This window comes from Giraffa tippelskirchi, chromosome 1 (genome assembly GCF_054371585.1).
Source record: "Giraffa tippelskirchi isolate mGirTip1 chromosome 1, T2T-mGirTip1v1.2.pri, whole genome shotgun sequence".
Classification (NCBI taxonomy): Eukaryota; Metazoa; Chordata; class Mammalia; order Artiodactyla; family Giraffidae; genus Giraffa; species Giraffa tippelskirchi.
Window position 1 is genome coordinate 67,410,099 of NC_137275.1, and position 16,220 is coordinate 67,426,318.

The 16,220-nt window shown below is 41.6% G+C and overlaps 1 protein-coding gene across 1 annotated transcript in view; it reads left to right on the forward strand.

The window, feature by feature from the left end:
- The first annotated feature begins 14,281 nt into the window (after nucleotides 1-14,281).
- The window catches only part of PPARGC1A (PPARG coactivator 1 alpha), a 391,629-nt gene continuing 389,690 nt past the window's right edge, over nucleotides 14,282-16,220 (forward strand). The window contains exon 1 of the mRNA XM_081545341.1: nucleotides 14,282-14,365. The gene's annotated coding sequence lies outside the window, so the exon portion shown is untranslated. The remainder of the gene's footprint in view (nucleotides 14,366-16,220) is intronic.

Sequence of the window (16,220 nt, forward strand, 5' to 3'; positions counted from 1 at the left end):
GTATTGGAGTTTCAGCTTCAACATAAGTCCTTCCAATGAACACCCAGGACTGATCTCCTTTAGGATGGACTGGTTGGATCTTCTTTCAGTCCAGGGGACTCTCAAGAGTCTTCTCCAACACCACAATTCAAAAGCGTCAATTCTTCGGCGCTCAGCTTCTTCACCATCCATCTCTCACATCCATACATGACCACTGGAAAAACCATAGCCTTGACTAGACAGACCTTTGTTGGCAAAGTAATGTCTCTGCTTTTCAATATGCTATCTAGGTTGGTCATAACCTTCCTTCCAAGGAGTAAGCGTCTTTTAATTTCATGGCTGCAATCACCATCAGCAGTGATTTTGGAGCCCAAAAAAATAAAGTCTGACACTGTTTCCACTGTTTCCCCATCTGTTTCCCATGAAGTGATGGGACCAGATGCCATGATCTTAGTTTTCTGAATGTTGAGCTTTAAGCCAACTTTTTCACTCTCCTCTTTGACTTTCATCAAGAGGCTCTTTAGTTCTTCTTCACTTTCTGCCATAAGGGTGGTGTCATCTGCATATCTGAAGTTATTGATATTTCTCCCAGCAATCTTGATTCCAGCTTGTGTTTCTTCCAGCCCAGCGTTTCTCATGATGTACTCTGCATATAAGTTAAATAAGCAGGGTGACAATATACAGCCTTGACGTACTCCTTTTCCTATTTGGAACCAGTCTGTTGTTCCATGTCCAGTTCTAATTGTTGCTTCCTGACCTGCATACAGGTTTCTCAAGAGACAGGTTTCCCTTATAAGGTAACCTTAAAGATTTCAGATAATTTCCTGGAAATGGAGTCTGCATTAATACATATAAGTGGCAGTTGACTCATTGCGTATGTCTGTTCTAAGATATCCTGGATGTAGTTAAAGCGACCTGTTTCCTGTTGGTTTCCTTCTTTAGGTGGTAAACTCCCTGAAGACAGAGAAACCGTGTTTTGTTACTTGCATGCCCATCACCTCCCAGAGTACCTGGCATCTATTAGGCACTAAGGAGCCTAAGAATTCTTTCATGGCTTGAAGACACTGCCCAAGCCCCGCCCTCAAGGAGCTTCCTGTATAGTGTTGGGATAGCAGAGAGTCATAAAGATTGAGTTTTAAGACTTATTTCTAAAAATCATGAGGACTTTTGACTGACTTTGGTGTAGAATGTATAAAACAGAACAGATTGGCACCATTGCCGTGGTTTGTTGCTTGTACTCCTAACCTTTGACCTTTCCTTGTTGGCTCTGCTTTCTTGTGTCCAGTTCTATCTTTTCTGCATGGTTCTCTGAGTTGGCATTATTCTTATTACTATTATTATTATTGTTGTTTTTGTTGTTATTTTCTTAACCTGGGTTAGGCTTCTCTAAGGAGGTTAACTCTTTGCTGTGGGCCTTTGGCTGGGAAGTGATAGGTCTTCTCCATGCTTGATAGAGGTTTGTCTAGCATGGGGCTTTGCCCACTCTGCATGGTCAGGAACTATATATATATGTGTGTGTGTGTGTGTGTGTGTGTGTGTGTGTGTATAATATATACATGTATATATGTGTGTATGCTGCTGCTGCTGCTAAGTTGCTTCAGTCGTGTCCGACTGTGTGCGACCCCATAGACGGCAGCCCACCAGGCTCTGCCGTCCCTGGGATTCTCCAGGCAAGAATACTGGAGTGGGTTGCCATTTCCTTCTCCAGTGCATGAAAGGGAAAAGTGAAAGTGAAGTTGCTCAGTCGTGTCCGACTCTTAGCGACCCCATGGACTATAGTCTACGAGGCTCCTCCGTCGATGGGATTTTCCAGGCAAGTGTACTGGAGTGGGGTGCCATTGCCTTCTCCATATATGTGTGTATATATATATTTAAATTTTATTTTGTTTATCTAAAAATTATTTTACATTGAAGCATAGCTGATTAACAGTGTTGTGTTAGTTTCAGGTGTACAGCAGGTGATTCAGTTATACATATACATGTATCTGTTCTTTTTCAAATCCTTTTCCCATTTAGATTATTATAGAATATTGAACAGAGTTCCCTGTGTTATATAGTGGGTGCTCATTGGTTTTCTATTTTAAATACACCGGTGTGTACATGTCAATCCCAAACTCTCAGTCTATCCTCTCCTGCAACGTATTGCCCCTGGTAACCATAAGTTTGTTCTCTATTAAGTCTGTGAGTCTGTTTCTGTTTTGTAAATAAGTTCGTTTGTATCATTTTTTTTTTAAAGATTCTGCCTATAAGCAATATCATATGATATTTGTCCCAGGAAATATATTTCTAAGTGACCAAACATCTTCTGTTTATAGCTGTTTTCTGGTTCTTCACTAGCCCTCCATATTGTAATCTGGATCCTCTTCTCCCTTTGAACATCTCTTTGCTACTTTTCCACACTCTGCTTTCAAGGATGAATCTTGTGTTGTTTCCCCATTACAGTTTTTCACTGCAGGTGGGACAGTGGGGGATGATAGAGGATCATGAAGTAAAGGCCATGTAATAAAGCAGTTGAGGCATGTTGCAAAAAGAACAGAAAAATCACCAGCTAAAAAGGTGGTTTTGTTCTGTGTCAGCACTGTTCTAGGTACTGGAACAAAGCAGTGAATATAGTGGCTGAGTTGTAGGGTGTTAAAGCTGGAAGAAGGGAACTTCTCATGCAACACACGTATGTTGCAAAGCCTCAGAATACCAGGGATTGTGGTAGGTTCCAGGGGATACAGCTATACTCCAACCCTGGGTTTCCTAACCCCTGGGCCATGGACTGGTCTGGTCCATGGTCTGTTAGGAACTAGGCTGCACAGCAGGAAGTGAGTGGCAGGTGAAATTAAAACCATCCTCCCTACCCTATCCATGGAAGAATTGTCTTCCCCAGAACTGGTCCCTGGTACCAAAAAGGTTGGGGTCTGCTACTCTAGCCTAAGGCTCTTAAGAGTGATTTTTGGAGGATCCTGGTCCAGCAATCCTCAAGACTTGAGATGATGAGAGTGAAGATTAAGTCCTTGTTATTCACTGTGTTCCTAGTTGGAGTCCCCAGAGTGGTTGCATTTGAAGATGGGTCAGTTGACTCTGGGCCCATGGTTTCTAAGCTTCCCAAGGCCCTGGGAGATGAAAGGGTGCCATATGCTGCCTGTGTAAGTGGTCATTACCACAGTTGTGAAATAAATGAGATTTCAGAGGATTTTGTATTCCCTCCTGCTAAATAAAGCTATGAATGGGATTACAATGCATTTTTAGGTATTTTATTATTTATGGTTGGCTTGGAGCCATTAGCCATTTTATATATACAAAGCAACAAAAGGATTTTTGAAAAAGCCCTAGAAATCAGAGTAAATTCACTAGTTGTTATCACAAAAATGGGATCATTTATTTATTACGAAGAGCAGGGATGGACCTTTATGCCTCCTGGGGTGGGATTCCATTTTCTCTGGCAAATAATATAGGGTTTCCCCCATAATTACCTGATAGACTGGAATAGGTCCTTGGGATCCATTTCAGTCTATTGGGTAAATGATGTGTTTTCTAATGGCATTTTTACCCAACAGTGAAGCTAGTGAACTAATGATATATATAGTGAGGCCTCTGTAGGGCACTGTGTAGAGGCAGTAGTTACTTTTATAAAGTTATACATAGGCCCCAAGCTACCAGATTCCAGGGAGACAACATTTGTATTTAGTATTACCAGAGAAAATAAACACTTGGCAGGAACATTCTTAGGGCATTTTCACAGGATGTCTAAAGAGGCCAGGCGTTGGGCAGGGTGCCATTTCCAGCCAGTGACATCGTATTTGAAATGCAGCTGCTCTTTGTTGCTATGAAAGACATGTCAGAATTAGTCTGGGAAGATCTCATGACTAGTCCCATATGGTTGCCTGGATCATCGGTCTGGGAGTTGTTGATAGAGGAGTGATTTAGATTGCTGAGGCAACCATGAGATCATGGAAAAAGGGCCTGGGTGGCAGTCATAAGATGTGGTTTGGAACCCCAGCTCTGACACTTAACAGGGCAAGTCTCTTACCTGGCTGAGCTTCAGTGCCTGTCTTTAAAATGGGAACAACTGTCACTGTGTCACATGGAAATTGGGAAGACTGAGAGACGTGTCTCATGTGCATTATCATGGAAAGGTTCTGGCATATTCTGGGACCTTGATGATGAATGCTTATCAAAGGAATCAAACAAACAGTAAGTGGCTTGGCACTAAGACAAGTATTCTCCAAACTTGCCTGTCCCCTGTTAAGCTGCTTGTTCAAATACATATTCCCAGGCCTCCCAACTGACCTGTCAATTGAGAATGTCCAGAAGAGATGCCTGGGAACCTGCATCGAATAAGCATCCCAGTTGATTCTGGTGGTCAGACTAGGTTGGAAAGGAGTAGTGACAACAGAGAAAATGCAAGGATTCATTGGGTGTTTTGCTTTGGCTTTTGATCATCCATGGGGCTAAATTAGGCACGTGATTTGGTTGTTAGTCCCATTCACATGGCCCTTGGTTCCCAAAGTTAGCAATATAAGCAACCTCTATGGTCAGTAATACGCTGGTTCAGGTGTGTGTACAGATGTGTGGCCTGTGTCTCCATCATGACCATCTCAGGGTGGCTTGGCTACAATTCTTTGACAGAATGATATTTTTTTCTTTTTGTATAAGTCCAAATTGCAAGGCACACAAATGTATTCTAAACTTAAAATGAGTATCAGTCCATGAAGCATGATTTCCCAAAGAGATAGAAATCAAAGTGACAGGTCCGCCTAGCTCTCTCAGAGCTGACCCTGTCCGCCGCACACAGTTTCTGTGCTGGTAGTCTGATAGCATGGAGCTATCCTAAAAATGCATTCCCTGCAGTCGTGATGAACCTTCCGAGGAATCAGGCATCTTCACAGGATGCCTAAGAGGTACCCCAGGTATTAGATCTATGGTCTAGCCAGCCTTGCATTTTATCTGGGGCTGCTGGGACTGTACCTCACAGTCTGTGGTGTATCTGATAGTTCTTTTCCATGCTGACCATCTAGAAAATTAGATATTTTAGTGGAGTAAGAATTAATAACACTGAACCACAATGTCTGGGAAGCTTCCTATGTACCAGGGACTGCCCTTCTTTACAAATGTTATGCAGTTAAATCTTCAGGACAACTCTCTGAGTTATTATTACCATTTCACAGATGAGCAAACTGATGTTTGGAAAAAGGTTATGTAACCTGCATGAAGTTGCTAAGCTACCGTAGCAGTGAATAGCAGAAGTGAAATAGGAACCCAGTTCAGCCTCATTCAACCATCATGCTGTATTATTCTCCTCATAATGTACCCCAGTGCTTCTGACTTTTCCAACTACTCTGTACAGATATAGTCCCATTGATATTCATGCACCCAGGCTCTACCTCCTTGACTTCAGTTTGTCTGGTCTTTGACAATCTGCTTCTCTCCAGATGTTTCTGGAAATTTCTGTGGGGAGGGGACTTCTTGTCCAGTTCAATACTGAACATGGCCATTTTGCTTTCATAATATCTTATGGATCTGTCATGCCCATTTAGAATAACAAAATCTCCGAATCAGAGGACTTGAATGTTGGTATTCAACACCTTGAATGATGTTAGAATGTCAACTCCAGTATCTCTGACCCATCCTGAGCCCTCTGTCTGAATGCCTCTGGGGATGGAGAACTTGCTGCCATCATAGGCCATCTCTGACCACCCTGGGTGCACAACACAACCTGTCCAGTCTTCTGTTGGGCTGATGAGAAAACTCAAAGGGATTAACATGCAACATGCAGTTCATACTGGTTGAACAAACCCAGGACACAAGATTCCTGGATTTTGGACTAGTCACCTTCCTTGGATAAACAACAAGGTGACTTCACATCGGAGCAGAGGAAAACAGTAAGATGGCAAAAGCTGAAGAGGCTTTTAAGCCACGAAGGGAGCTGACGTGAAGGAAACACTGTGTTGTTTTTAGGATTGAAAGGAGAGAGTCTAAACCAGCAAGGGTAAAGTGCCCATGTTTGCATTTTATTGATTTTTTACCTATTGATTTCAACGGATGAACTGTCTGCTTGAGAAAAAGAGACGGACAGGGAAACAGAAACCCAGAAGGCTGGGCCTTCAAGGGAGGGAGGGATTTCTATCTAAAATATCCCAGGCCCTCTCTTCTTTCATGGTCAGCCCCAGAGCACATTCCAGGGCTTTAATCCTTCTCTTAGAATACTGGAGGGAGATAGATTTGTGAGCTTGCCAGAGCCTCCTCCTCTATTCTCCCAGGAGATCTCAGCAGTAGGGAGAGAGAGCCAGGGGTTTTCTTTCGGATCTTCCTGAGCCCTGAGTGACAGTATCAGAACTTTGGGCTTCTTTGTGTCTGATGCATCCATGTTTTGTCAACACCTAACAAGTGATAGTGTGTTAGTTGCTCAGTTGTGTCTGACTCCTGCGACCCCATGGACTGTAGCCTGTCAGGCTCCTCTGTCCGTGGGATTCTCTAGGCAAGAATACTAGAGTGGGTTGCCATGCCCTCTGCCAGGGGATCTTCCCAACCCAGGGATTGAACTTGGTCTCCTGTATTGCAGCCAGATTCTTTACCGTCTGAGCCACCAGGGAAGACCTAACAAGAGATTGTACCAAGTAAATGTTCAGTATTTACTTGAAAATTGAATGAATAAATGCTTGATGAATTTGCTCTCTCTTTGGAGGCTCAGGAATTAAAATATTCTTAAATTGAGTTTATCTGAACATCTCATTTCTTCTAGTTGGAAAACACCCAGAAGCACAGAGACCACTTTCAAACTTCTTTCCAGTGCTCTGCTCTGCAATTGTAATACATCTTGGGGTTCAGTATCATCAGCCTTTTCTCCCTCTGATAAGACTAGAGGTAGTTTTTGCCCTCCTAGAGAACCCACTGTTGGAGGCTGTTATTCCTCTGTCTCTGTCCAGTGTATTGACTTGGGACACAATGGTAATGGTGAGATAACACCTAGCTGGTTCCCGAACACTTTTTTTTTTTCCATTTTAAAATATCTTGAAGTATACTTAACATTCAATCAAATTCACCTGTTTTCAGTGTACAACTCAATGATTTGGAGGAAATTGCATAATTGTGCAACCATCGCCACAATCCATATTTAGAATATTTCCATCACTCTAGAAATATTCTTCATGTCCATTTCCCCTCAAGTCTCCAATCCCACCTTCAGCCCCAGGCAATCACTCATTTACTTTGTCTCTGTGGATTTGCCTTTTCTGTACTTTTTATATAAGAGAATCTTATACCGTGTGAAGTTTGCTTCTTTCATGTAACATAAGGTCTTGAAGGTTCATCCGTGTTTCAGTGTGTATCAGTAGATTCTTTTTATTGCTTAATAGTTTTCCTTTGTATGGACACATCACACTTTATTTTTTCACTTTCTAATTGATGGACATTTGTAATTTTTTCTTTTGCTTTTTGATTTTTATGCTGCTATGACCATTCATGTAAAAGTTTTTGTGTGGACGTATATGAAAAGCAGTGTGCTAGGCTCTCTGTAGGAGAGGAGGACAGAGATGAATGGGAAATGCATTTCACGTGTATTTGTGAATTTCTTTAATTACTACCTAAGAAAGAAAAGAAACCTGTGTTATTATCATCACTTTTGGTACATAAGGTGATTTTATTTCTACACCAAAAGTCAGTCTTAAAATGTTGATAAGTTTATAATAACATAAAAGTAGAATGTCATATATTGCATATTATGGATTTTCTTTTTAAATAGGGGTGGTGTATAAGGTTTCTATAAATATGAGCTGCTCAGACAGAAAGTTTTGTTTGACAGTTTAGCACTCATTCATTCATGAATATTTCTGAATTTAGTGACATATGCAAACCACAGTTCTTAGTGCTGAGGGTATCACAGTGGACAAAGAACGCTGACCTCAGTGAACTTATATACTAGAGGGAAGACTAAGATAATAAAGAAATGAAGAGGAAAATATAAAATAGGTTAGATGGTAATCAATGCTGTAGAGAAAAATTAAGCCATTAACAAGGATAGTGTTGGAGAAATGAAGGTGGGAATGAAACAATTTAAAATGAGGTGGTCAGGGAAAGCTTCACTAAGAAGGTGACACTTGGGCAAAGACTTGGAGAAGGTGAGGGAGCAAGTCATGTGAGTATATGGCAGAATAGTGTTCCAGGTAGAGGGAAAGGCAAGTTGAAGTCCCTGTGGCAGGAGTGTGCATGCAGTACGCAAGCAACAGTGAGGAGGTCAGATGGCTAGAGGGGAGGGAGAGAGAGTAAGAGAGGGTGTCAGTAAAATGGGATCAAGATGGGACAATGATGCTGTAGGGAAAGAGAAAATTAGCCAAGATGGTGGTGGTCTGGCTCGCTTGCCACAGAGCCTCTTTCTCTTGCCCACGTTTAGTAAATAATGATTATGTAACAGCTGAGATCACTTGTGGCACTGTGCGTGCAATCATGGTGTGGTCCTATATAAGCACCACCTGAAACACCCTTGCAGCTACGTTATGGCGGCGTCTGCTGGGTCAACCACAAGAGAATACAGAGTGTCTGCTGCTACAGCTGCTGTGCCAGTCAGGAGAGCGTAAACATGTCTGCAGTACCTACAACTCCTTGAGATTTCTTCCAGCTTCCCTGCTCGTGTCTTGCCTGCCACGGGTTCAGCGAACAGTGAGATACAGCAAGACAGATGCCCTTGGGACAGGCTTTGAAAAGTAGTGAGGTACTGAGATTCTTTTCCTAAAAAGAGGCTGAAGGATCCTTTCGCAGACATTCTATGGTGCTAGATCAGGTGACAAATGATTCACTGGATATAAGAACTTTTCACATCTCTTGTAAAACTAAGACTGCACCATGATTCTTGGAGACAGGAAACTGCTGTTCTGTACTAAACAGATGGGATATCAGCACAGATGTCAGAGGACCTCCACTCTATCAGTGAGCTGATGGGATACACCGAGCATTTGCCGGAGGTGGGTGATGGGAAGTGACCCACTTCCTAGGCTCAGAGGAGCTCAGCCATCTCATTTCACTGACTCAAGTCTTACTTGGACCCCTCCTTGCCCTGGCATTGCAATTTAGCTCAATTTAAAAATCAAGAATTCTTTTTTCCTCTCAGTAGATTAATACCCTCTTGGTATATAGGTAGGAGGGAAAATAACTTAGTTTGTGAGGTTCCAACAGGTAGTTTATAGTACACTAATGTCCACTTAGCCACCACGTGGATTGCTCTGTCAATATCCAAGGCATTTAAAGATGCAATTTTCGGATCTCTTTCACACCAGGTACACACACAGGCTGAAGTTGTTTCCTTTTACTCCCCAGCTGTGAGTGACTCCCTGATTTTTTCCCCCTTTGCTGCCACTCAGTAGAGGATTGTTGGAGCTGGAATCAGGTAGCACAGGTGGTACCACCTGCCACACATTTTTTTGCTTCCCTTGTCTCCTTAGCAGCTGTTGCCTCTAGTATTTTACTAATTTGATCTATGTTAAAGAAGGATAACCCACAGACTATGGATGATCTTATAGTTTTAAAACATTTGTTATAAAACACTTAGATGACTGAAGCCTTAGGGCTGCCATGAAGGCTAGCATACAGAAATCATGGGTACCCTGAATTAAATCCCATCCTTAGATCATGTGAAATGGTTTGTGTGTCATAGCTCTGACTTTGTTAGATCTTTGCAGAGAGATTATCCTTTTTAAAATAAGCATTTAATTTTAGAACAGTTTTAGATTTACAGAAACATTGCAAAGGCAATATAGAGTTCCCATATACCCCCACCTAGTTTCTCCTATTATTAACATCTAAGATTAGCATCAGGATGAGATGGTTGGATGGCATCACTGACTTGATGGACATGAGTTTGAGCCAGCTCCGGGAGTTGGTGATGGACAGGGAAGCCTAGCATGCTGCAGTCCATGGGATTGCAAAGAGTCGGACACGACTGAGCGACTGAAATGAACTGAAGGTTAGTATGGTTCCTTTGTTACAATTAATGCACTATTATTGATCCATTACTATTAAGTAATTTAATATTCATATTTATTCATATTTCCTTAATTCTTTACCAAATGTCCTTTTTCTTCACTAGGATTCCATCTAGGATATCACATTACATTTAGTTGTCACATCTCCTTAGGTTCCTCTTGGCTGTGGTCATTTCTCAGACTTTCCATGTTTCTGATGACCTTGACAGTTTTAAAAGGGATTGATCAGGCATTTTTCAGGATGTCCCTCAGTTGGGATTTGTCCTGTGTTTTTTTCTCATGATTAGATTGGGCTTGTGGAATTTTGTGAGGAGGTAAATCATGTCATATCAAGAGTGCATACTATCAACATGATTTTTCGCTGTTGATGTTTAACTTGATCATCTAGCTGAAGTAGTGCCTGTCAGGTTTCTCCACTGTAAAGTTATTCCTTCATTTTTCCTTTTCCCATATGCTACTCTTTGAAAGGGATTCACAATGTACTGTGCACACTTAAAAAGCTGGAGTTACACTTCACCTCTTTGAGGGTGGCAAGTGTGCAGAAATTGTTTGGAATTTTGTTGCATGAGAGATTTGTCTCTCTTTCGTTTATGTAATTGTAGTATTATATTAGAATGGTCTTGCAGATATTTATTTTATGCTCTGAGTTATAATAAATAAATAGTCTTATTTTGTTTCAGCTTTAGCAAATGGGGATTCTTTTCATTGGCTCTTGGGTCCCTTTGGCATGCTCCCATCATTGCGTGTGTGTGTGTATTTGAACATTACTTCCTGGCACTGCAAGATACTCAAGAGTTATTCTATTTCTTGTCCTAGTCCAAGGACCAGCCATTTCTGCAAGGATCCCTGGTTTCTTTTATTGGAGAATTGTATTAGAAACCAAACACTAGGCTCTAGGAGTGCCCATTGTTCCTGGGATGTTATTGTTATCTACCTCAGGTGGGGGGCAGTTATCCTTAATGCAAACATTTTTGAGGAGACAAAGCTATGATATAGTCGAAGATGTTCTGAACTTGAAGCTGCTATTTGTAAGTGTACTGTGAATGCAAGCAAGCCACTTCACTAGTGAGCCGGCGTTTCCTTTGATATACAGCATGGGTATGTTGGTATCTTATCCATCTCATTTACAGGGTTTCAACAAAGATCTGGAAAGTTCATATTATTTGAAAATGTTTCATGAATTGAAAGTTTATATACAAAGGTTTGTTTTCTTTCATAATCCTAATACTTTGCATGCATGGTGCCTGTTATTATCATAATTTTGATCAAATTTCATGCATTTTTAAGTACAGGATTGTAAACACCAGCATTTATTTTTTAAATGAAAAATAATTTATAACTTTTCATCTTAGAATTCATTTGGTAATATGTCCACTAGAAATTTCTGATTTGAAAAAAAGAAAGCTTCTACTATTTTGCTTAAATTATTTTCCTTTCCTCAAATGTGCCCATATTTTAAGAGGTTTAAAAGGGAGTCGAGTCAGATTATAAGAAAGAGACAATTGTAGTTACTCCTAGTAGTTTCTCCCAGAGTAGCTTAGAGAGACTCAGAAGCTTCCCCCCGGGGAGGCTCCCCTCCCACCAAATGAATATGCAATGTCAAAACAGTGCACTTGCCAAGCAGAATGTCACAGAGACAAGTCCCCTCAGCCCCCATTCCAACATGCTTGCCCCCACCTTACTGCCATATAGAAATTCTGGGCCTGCCAGTGTGTAGAGCCAGAAGGATTATTTTCCTCCCAATCTGGGCACTAGGAACAAGGCATTGGCTAAATCATGCTTTCTCCATATGCTGCAAGCCATGAAGGCTGTGTCTTCAAAGGTAATGTGGTGGAGCTCTCAGTAATTTTAAATAGACCGTCCAAGGCAACTCATTTGAAAGGGTGCAACAGAATGAGATCAACCTTTTCCTGTTTGATGTCCCTTGTGTAAACCAACTAGATGGGAGATTTTATTATATATGTGTATATATAGGCACCATGGAGATACAGTTAGAGTTTGAGGACCTGAGGCTCAGCTCAAAGCTGTCAGTATCTGGGTACTGCTCCTTGGCCTGGCGACCCTGTGGAATAACCCCCAGCTATGGGCTATAAATGATGTAGAAGAAGCAATGAACCATCTCAGCATGAGAGAAGACACATATTGCTGGCATGGCTGTGTTTTTGCTGCTTATTGGAATTCTAAAACATGGTCTCATCTAGGCAAAGGAGTCCCTGATCTATCCCCATAGCCAAGGATTCCGAGAGTTTGACTCTGCTCCCGCCTGACTCAACTTTGCTTTCCTCTGCATGGAGCTCAGCTCACTCACAGCACCTGTTTAAATCAGTGTCTTTGCCTTTCCTTTTCATTAAGCGCTAATGTCACAGGAAAGAAAGAAACACACGAGGAAGAGAGTTGCTTATTGTACTACAGACACAATACATAGATGTTTATTTGGAAGATGAGAATTATTTGGTTCAAACAGGATTTTCATTTTGCTGTAAATAAATTGGCTTAAGGTGAAATGACCAAGCAGAGAGAGGGCAGCACAGTGGAAATACAGACTGCTTGAAAATGTGTTTATTTAAATGAACGAACAGTCATGGTATTTCTAGTCTAATGTGGAAAAGAGGCATTCTCGTTGGTTTGGGAAAAGCTCCCTATGGGCTGTTCATCTTAAACACAGCCTAACAGAGTGCTGCTTAATGAGAGCCATGCAGATCTCAAATTCAATTTTGTTTTTAACTGGCTAAAGCACGTCTTTAACTTTGATCTGTAAGTAGGAGTCAGGAGCATGATTGGCTAATGTTTGACTTCCAGTTGGCCTAATGAGATTTTATGAATATCAATATTGCTACAGCATCATAATGTATTTGCTGGCTTTTTGTGGCAGTGAAAAAATATTGCTGTCTATTAGTCAAATAAATTGGTTTCATAACACCACAGTAATTATTCAGATTTCCCTTTGGTGAGTGTGGTACAACGGCTTCTTAATTTTGGGGGAGGTCAGCATATTTTTTTAATTGATGCTTAGTTTGACCACATCTAATGTCAGTCAACTGTTGTTAATAGGCTCTATTATAACACAAAGTGCTGATATTCTAAACGTCGCTGGTGAACCCCAACAGGGCTGCGTATTCAGGCCAGCTCTGCAAGGTTGCATTAGTCATTCAGCAGCGGTACCAAATTTATGCTGTTAAATTCATTTCAGCCATTGAAACTTGACAACTAATTTTGGATAAGAATGATTGGAATTGATAAACTCTCTTATTTTTGGAAGTGGCTGTTTTTCAAAACAAATCTTTTATCTAGTATGGCACGTAATTTAGTGGAAACATACACAAATCGGCATTGCTGTTGATCATGAGGGTGGGGGAAGCATTCAAATCATTAGAGCCTTTATTTTTCAGGAAGAAATAAAGAACATTGTATGAAGGCCATAGTGCTCAGCCAAACATATTACATATAGCAATAGTTGGTATACTAGTAATTTTTTAGAAAGAGATGGAAAAACTGTTTTCTTGGTGTCTGTTTTCCACAAATCTTTTAATATTACCTTTATGAAAGCAAAACACTTGATGTTTCTGGCATGGCAAAAAATTCCAAGAAGGAGAAAATCAGGAGTGTCTATTTCATGAATGCCTTCTTCTATAGGACTGGCTCTTTACGGAGGTACATGTTTAATCTTTAGAAAAATGCTGTGAAGTAGCTAATGTTAACCTCATCTTACAGCTAAGGAAATAGCCTTGGTGAGTTTGAATCACTTGCCCAAGACCAATTGTTAGAATATGGCTGAGCTGAAATTCACTCCCAGATGGGCCTGGCTCCAAAGGCCACTTCTTGTCATTGAAATGGAAGCTTATGACTGAATGGGTCATATTTTTGCTCACCTTTGCATCTCCCAGTGCCCTGTGTAATGACTGATCCTCAGTGACATGATAGCTCCCTGCCAATGTCTTCCCTGGCCTCCAAAGTTACCATCTGAACCTCTGAAAACTGCCTCTTTCCCTTAGCTACTCCTTCATATTCTACCCTCAGCTAAATCAAAACCTCCTGCAGTGCTGATTTAGAATTTGCTACCTGTCCAGCCTCTATTCTTTCTAATTCTCTCATGGTATTTATAACCCTATGAATGAAATAGATCCTGTCAGCCCCATTTTCCAGGTGAGGAGAATGGCTGAGGGGAGGTAAGTGGCTTCCCGTAGGCACACGTCTCATGTGAGATGGAGCTGGTCTCAGATTCCTCATGTGTCCTACTCCAAAGCTGTGCTCCTCTGGCATGGAATATGCACTGCATCTTGAAGGCAGGGATTAGAACTGTGTTGAGTTGGACATTCTAGGTGAGAACAGGCTAGAATTAAGAACACAAGCAAATGCTCAAAGGCATGAGAACATGTGGCCAGTCCTGAGAAGGGGCACTCTTGAAGAAAATCATCAGGATTCTGGTATTTTTGATTTGTTTGCTAAGGGAGGACCCGGGCCATTTAACGGTGCTGTGTTCTTGCCTCTTGACCATTACAATCCTCAGTCATGCTCTTCCCATTGAGGACCAGCCACTAGCATTTGGGAACCATTTAGTTGAAGGGTAGCTCTGGCTCTTTGACAAACTTTTTAATCACTCATTCTGCAGCCAGAAGTTGCTTCCCTCGTGTTCTGAGGAATCCACACCCACAGCTTTCCTGTTATTGCCTTCCTCCAGGTCTGGACGAAGATTTGGCTCAGTCCCCGCTTTGAGCTTTCACTCTAAAGGCACAGCAAGGCGCACTGGTTAGAACATCTCTGCCGTATCCTATCACATCGTCCATAGTTACTCCTTCCAGAGAACACCTGGTTTTTGGCATCAGGAAGGAGAACATTTGACAGAACCAGAGAGTCCCCAAAAGCCCATTCCTGATGAAATGGTTTTGCTTTTTCTCGTCTCATGCTTTTGTTTAAGTTTCAGGTTTCTGTCTGGGGTGCCTCTTGAAGTTAGGAAATTAGACTGTAAACAGTGTCACTGCTGAGCTCTGGTAACAAAGCAGTACAATATTAAAGCCCAGTGACATCAAACTTGTCAAAGGTTTGTTGTAGATCATGCAACAGAGGAAAATTCTTAGCTGTTTTGCGTTGCCAGACCAATAGGAAACAGAGTCTTGATTTTTCTAAATGTTCTCACCTTTATTGATAAAGACTTCTCGGGTTGGCCATTTTATTCAGGCTGAAAGTTACCACCTTCTTTCTGTCCCACTTCTTCCCCGTTGTCATGAGATCAGGGGTCTTGCCTGCTGCTCGGTCAATGCATTGTCTTGCTCAGGTCTCAGTAATGAAGAAAGAAGGCTGGCCGTGAGCACAGTTTTCACTCCTCCTCCTTCTGTCTGATACTCTACCCCACCTGTGCCTTGAAATCTAATGGAGGACGTAGCTGTCTAGTGCCTTTCTCCCTCTATTCCACCAAATTAATACCTGGTATGTGCTTGGCCCTGGATGCAGTGACAAAAACCTGGTTAAGGCCCTTGCCCTCCGTAACTGTTCAGTCCACTGACCCCAGGAGCACTCCTGCCTGTGCAAGTTTTCTGCACTCACAAACTCTTCCTTTGCTCTTCTTCTGTGCATTGGAAAGCATGGTGAACTCCTTCTGCCCCTTTATTCAATCAGCTCAGTATTTCATTAACCTGAAGAGTTTGTTTGTTCAGCGGAGCTGGAGGATTGGGTGCATGCTAACTATATTAGATCATTTATAAAAACATTAGAGATGGCCAATGTCAGTGTCCCCTCTGGTTCTCTCTCGTCTTTAAGCCAATACACTTGACACAGGTTAGGTATATAGTACGTGTTCAATACATTTCTTGTTGACTCATTGATCCCCTTTCCTTGTCCAGCTAGTTCCCACAATCCCAGGATGACTCAGTGTTCTAGTGACCCTGGACTTGAAATATTGTCAGAAGGGTTTTTTGAGGCTAAATAAGCCATGTGAACCGTATGAATTCATTTCTCTTAGCTGCCACGCTTGCTGTCTCAGGAGCGCCATGATCAAGCAGACATAAATTCATCGTCTCTTACCTCAATCCTATTCCTTTTCTCCCATTGGTTTTATTGTCTTCAGCATTCAGTGATATGAATACTTTGATTCTAAGAGTTTACAGGTCTCAATGAAATGAAGTGATTTGTCTTTCCAGAGTCTGGAAGCCAGCCTCTCTAGCCTTCTGCCAATTCTGCATTGCTTTGGCTGCTGGTAGTAAAATTTGAGTGTCTGCTCAGGAGGCCCCCAGCTTTTTCCTTGACCCACTATGTTTACACATTGCAGCTCTTTTCTAGCAATGT